This window comes from Glycine soja, chromosome 17 (assembly GCF_004193775.1).
Source record: "Glycine soja cultivar W05 chromosome 17, ASM419377v2, whole genome shotgun sequence".
Lineage (NCBI taxonomy): Eukaryota > Viridiplantae > Streptophyta > Magnoliopsida > Fabales > Fabaceae > Glycine > Glycine soja.
The window spans coordinates 35,739,641-35,745,640 of record NC_041018.1 but is presented as its reverse complement, the minus strand read 5'-3'; positions in this window follow the sequence as shown (position 1 = coordinate 35,745,640).

Sequence of the window (6,000 nt, the reverse complement as noted above, 5' to 3'; positions counted from 1 at the left end):
CTACACTCAGAAGCAAAATTCTATAGTATCGACTCATGTAATTGCTACTCAAAGTTAGTTTAATTGCCACTCAGAAAAAAATTCCCTCTCTATTTGAGTAGAAAGTGCTCCATCCAAATTGCCAATTATGGCCACATTGAATGATGGAGATCCTATGCTATGAAGTATCATCAAAAAGTCACATTTGGTTGTATCACAATAATGCCACCTCCTGCAATCTCCCCATCCCCATCCATGCTATTATTTCCAAATTCAAATGCCACTAACTTCACATGGAAAATCAATTAATATCTCCATAAATGGTCTTCTAGTTGTCTGTTTGCGATGACAATGCCATGACTACAAGACTTATCCTTCATGCATGTATTTGGTTTCTGCCATATGTTTTAGAAAGGTAAAAAAAAAAATCCAATCCAATTGGATATTAAATTAACACCTAACATGTGACACACATATATCTAATATCGTTAATATCATTAAATGAGAGAGATCGAAGGATAACATAACTAAAACTTAAGGTTTTAAAAAAAATACTATTAATTTTTATAAAACAAAAAAGATTACATAAACTAACAAAAAGGACTAACATAATTTTTTTAAAAATGTCTTAAAAATTACTTTAGACTTCAATAACCATTGAGTCACCTCTGTGCTAAACCATAAACCTTAAATACTGTACCTAAATATACGAAGGAGTTGTTGCAGCTCGGAATCACCTAGAAAGAGTGGTTGTTGGGTGACAAGTTCAGCTACAATTGAGATGCAATTAGTATTATTAGAAAAGCCTCTACAACTCTTCCTAATATGCAAACCAGAAGATCCTTGAATCCTCATGTTCTTACCAAATATGCAGCCAACGGACCACTTGTTGACTGTTGAGTAATGGGTAGCTCCCAAGAGGACTTCAGGAGCTCTATACCACAGGGTTAGTATCTGAAAATAGATACATATATTGGCATACAAAGGTTTAATATTAACCAAGGTAGAGAAAAATAGACACACACAAAAAATTCTCTTTTTACCTCGTGTATATTAATTGCTTGATTGGCACTGCTTAATGACATTGACCTCCATATTTGTATCTAAAAAAATCATTATACATTTATTAAAGTTTTTAAGAAAGAGTTACTAAAAGAAAATGAAAAGCTTTTGAGGGAGGGGGCTGAAGCCCTGCTTATCCCCTTTATCCGTCCCTGCCGGTGCTATGAATTTGTCAAGAAGCTATAAATTGCCTTAGGTTATATATAGGAAGGGAAGGTTTAAAATTATCCACTAATACAAATAGAAATTGAGTGCAATAAAAAAAAATAGAAAGTGAGTGTTACATTTGAAAAAAAAAAGACAAGACATATTAAGTGAGTAAAGATAAATTTGCATTCCATGTCCTACAATATACGGATGAGGCTTAGCAATAAAATACATTATCTTAAGAATAGGGTACTGAACTTTCATGCCTTTTCATACGCTTTCATCAAATTTTCAAATCAGCCTATTAAATTTATCAAAAGAAACAAAAATCATTTATAATACATTGTCGAAAAAAAATCAGCCTATTGAATAGGTGCTCCCACCCAAATTAAACCAAAGCCTAACTAGAAAAAAGTATATACAAAATTATATACAAAATCAGCCTATCGATGACGCTAGTAATTAAATTGACTAATGTACAGCAAAGTCAAGGAATAAATTGATTGATGCACAGTTGCACAATAAATTTAAGAACCCAAAATAACGAATAGTAGTTGCTAAAGTCTGTGATTAAAATGATTTAGAAACTAAAATAAATAATAATTTAAGGATTAATTTCTTTATTTTTACAATTTTTAGGATTAAAAATGATTGTTTATTATAATTTCAAGGATTGGTATAATGGTTTACTCAATAATAAAGACAAACTTATTTTGTTCAGAATTTTAAACATGATAAATAGTTTAAGGAGTTGTACTCATTACAAGATTCACGAAAATGTTAAGTTCATTACAAGCTACATAGAGAAGAGAAGGGATGTGAATCATATGATGCTACTATATGTCTAACTTGAGGCATTTTTCTCACGGAGTGACTATTTGCTCTGTAGTGTAGATGGGAGCTCCACTAGTGATATGTATGTGATGTAAAGATGGCATAGGATGATAATGCGTTGAAAGAAAAATGAAAAGCATTGGCACACATGGCTATGGAAATAGTAAGGAAGCCAAGGGAGAATTTACAAGTGTTAGTGATGATTGACGTACAGTAGTAGGCACTGGATTCTGACAGAGATGAGACTTATATATATGGAGCACACACAGGGACAGAGGACTAGAACGCTATAGAATCACACATTCCAATACCAAACTTTAATAAATTAAATTGAATGTTTATTATCGTTTTTAATGTTATCATTTTGTTGGAGGACAAATCAACAGGTAATATATATATTCATAAGAGTGAGTTGAAAATCGCATGGAGTGAAATCCAACCAACTTAGAAAAGATAAGTACATAATACAGGGACGAAACCAATATTCAATGTCAAGAAAACAGAATATCTAAACAAAAATTTGTCTAAACATATATATATACATAAATTTTTATATAAAATCTTGATAATATAATGTTTCAAAACATTAATTACACAAATTATCTATCAAAATATGAGACGTCTTTTTTTCCCAGCATAAATTTAATCACTACTAGAAAAAAGACATTTTACAACACCAATTTTACAACGGTTATAAAGGACCGATGTAGTAATTGAAGCAGTGGCAATTTTGTAAATAATTATAACTTTATTACGTACCTTCTAAAACGGTTTTGTTCACCCGTCTTAGAATGTAGGTTGTGGCATTTTTGTAATTATCGATAAAGTAGACAATGACGGGTTGGTCTAAAGGATCGTCGTTGATGGTTTGCCCTAAATTTCCAAATATATTAGCCGTACTTGGCTATCCCGCGCACCTCAGCTGCTGCCTCGGAACCTCGCGCATAGTCATCGAACCTGTCTCTCCGAACCCCTCCACCTCCGAATCCCAAACTGAAACCCCCAAATCCGCCAAAATCGGGGGCCGCAACACCACCAAGGTTGCTCCGTCGTGAGCCCTTACGGTGGTCCCTCGTATAGTGGCGCGCTCACTCTTCTGCAATGGTGAGGTCGAGATCGTGCTCCGGCACCTCGCAACACGGACCCAGTCCTCTCCCCTCTCATCAACGTTCACCAACCCCCAACCTTCGACAATTTCCACACTCCCTTCCTCGCCCTAACCCGTAACATCTTGTACCAGCAACTCGCGTACAAAGTTGGCACCTCCATCTACACTTCATCATGCTCTACGGGGGTGAAAACGGTGTCATTCCCGAAACCGTTCTCTAACACCCCAGCAGCTTCGCCAGATTGGGGTTTCTAGGCGGAAGACGAGTTACCTTCATGATTTGGCGAGGAAGTATCAGAACGGGATACTCTCCGATTCCGCCATTGTGAACATGGATGATAAGTCACTCTCTACATTTCCTTTAGCACTCCCCACTCCTCAGTTCCTTATAATTTTTATTAAATTATCACACAATCAATTATTATTTTCACCTGTATTGTAATTTTTATTGATAGTGATAAATTGTTTTCTGTTTTATATCTTGCAATCTAGCATTGTACTGCTTCATAAAAGTCATAACTTGAGTACTACCTAAATTGTTTTCTGTTAGATTTTATGAGACCAGATTTGTCCTTATTTTCATGTCTTTAAGATTCTTGCAGTTTCACTTGTAAGAGGAACTAGAGGCATAATGAAATATTTTCATTCTGTAAGGGGTATATGGAGATGTTTGTACAACCCAAATTCATCACTTTTTATAACTGGTGGCTTTGACTCTGCTATTAAAGTACATCAACCTCACGCTATTCTGCCTAGGGGTTTGGAAGCAGCACAAGGGTCCCCTAGTAGGACATAGATGTTTTCCATTTCCATCCCTAATGTGTTGGATCATATTGGATTTATGTATAGGTAGGATTATTAAATGTAATGAACTCACTTGGGATGACTACTAACATTACAAAATTGGATCTGATGTTTATATGCCTTTGTCCATACTCTGTTGTGTTTACCAATTTCCATGTTGACTGGCCTTTTTGCCTCATGCACTTTGCTACCCCAAGACATTGTATCTAAGAAGGAGACAATTTCTCGGGCTCCCGTATTCATAAATTGCATTTGTGTTATATGCATTTCTTCATGCATTCATCCATTCCACCCATGATAGGTGTCGAAGTTTTAATTCGCACCGATTTTTGTTCACTTTAGTAAAACATGGGATCAAGTCAAATGCCTTCACTTAAAAGGAGATTCTATCAAGTCAAGGTCAAGAGCCTAGGGACCACCAGTCTAAAGGAGTTAGGGTAGTTAATGGGTCAGCTCCAGCGACAAGCTTTTCGCAAAGCTTACGGTAAAATCTGGGACTTAGCTATGGTAGAAGTCTCCACAGAGGTCATTGCCTCCCTTGCCCAGTATTATGATCAGCCGTTGAGGTGCTTCACCTTTGGGGACTTCCAGCTATCACCTATGGTAGAAGAATTTGAAGAGATCCTAGGATGCCCTCTAGGGGGAAGGAAACCATACCTCTTCTCAGGGTTCTATCCCTCATTAGCTAGAATTTCCAAGATAGTCCAAATCTCGGCGCAGGAATTAGACCACAGGAAGCAAGTCGAAAATTGGGTGGTTGGAATACTGAGAAAATATTTGGAGGCAAAAGCAAGAATCTCGGCAGGTAAAGGCGAGTGGGCCCCATTCATAGATATTCTCGCATTGTTGATCTTCGGAGGAGTCCTCTTTCCGAATGTGGATGGGTTGGTGGACCTAGCAGCGATCGACGCTTTTCTTGCCTATCATAACCACAAGGAAAGCTCGGTTGTCGCTATGCTAGCCGACCTATATGACACCTTCGACCGAAGATGTGAAAAGAGCAATACAAGGATTGCTTGTTGTACTCTAGCTCTTTATGTATGGTTAGTTTCGCACCTTTTTCGCCAAGAGGTGAGGCATGCTTGCCCGCTAGAAAGCCACTGTTCATGCACAGAGAAAGGAGGGGCAAATTGGGACCGACTCTTATCAAGCAAAGAAGGAGCATCTATCAACTGGTTCCCTCAATGGAAGGAAGGAAGAACCGGAATTCTTATTTCATGCGGAGGATTTCCAAATGTTCCCTTGATGGGGACGAGGGGTTGCATCAGCTACAATCCCGTTCTTGCTATAAGACAAATTGGCTACCCTATGAGAGGGGCGCCACTAGAGGATGAACTCACGCCTATCGTTTCACGAGGTTTCAATAAGACAAACGTGGAGACACTTCAGAAGGTCCACAAGGCATGGGAGGTGTTGCGAAAGAAGGACAAAGAACTCAGGGGCAGTAATAATGGGCCCATCGGTGGCTACCGTAAGTGGTTGAAAGCCCACGTGCAAGGTTTGATTTGGCTTCCGAGTTTGAGAACTACTAAAAGAGAGGAAGTTGAGGCACCGGAGGGAGACGAAGAGGTGCAGGCCCTTAGGGTGGAACTCGAGCAAGCCTAAATAGTTAAAGAAATGTTCAAATCAGCAGCTCTAAAAATCCGAAAGGAGAATAAGGGATGTAAATGTGGCTACCACCAAAGCCTTGGAATGAGAAACCAACAGAGCTCGTAGGGAAGAACACGGCCGGAACAAGTTCCGAGGGGCTCTGTGGGGCAACAACAATGAGCTTAAACTCCGAAGAGAGGAAAGGGACCAATCACGAGTAGACAGTTTCATCTTGAAAGATGAGTTGAAGGCTTGCTCGAGGTCTAAGAGAAGTTTGACACAGCGGTTATGCGAGACAGAGACCAACATGTTAGCTATCATCACCAAGTACCAAGAAGAACTAAACCTAGCCACGGCCCACGAACATAGAGTGGCAGACGAGTATGCCCAAGTGTACACGAAAAAGGAGGCTAGAGGAAGGGTGATCGATTCGCTACATCAAGAGGCAACAATGTGGATGGTCCGGTTTGCTCTTA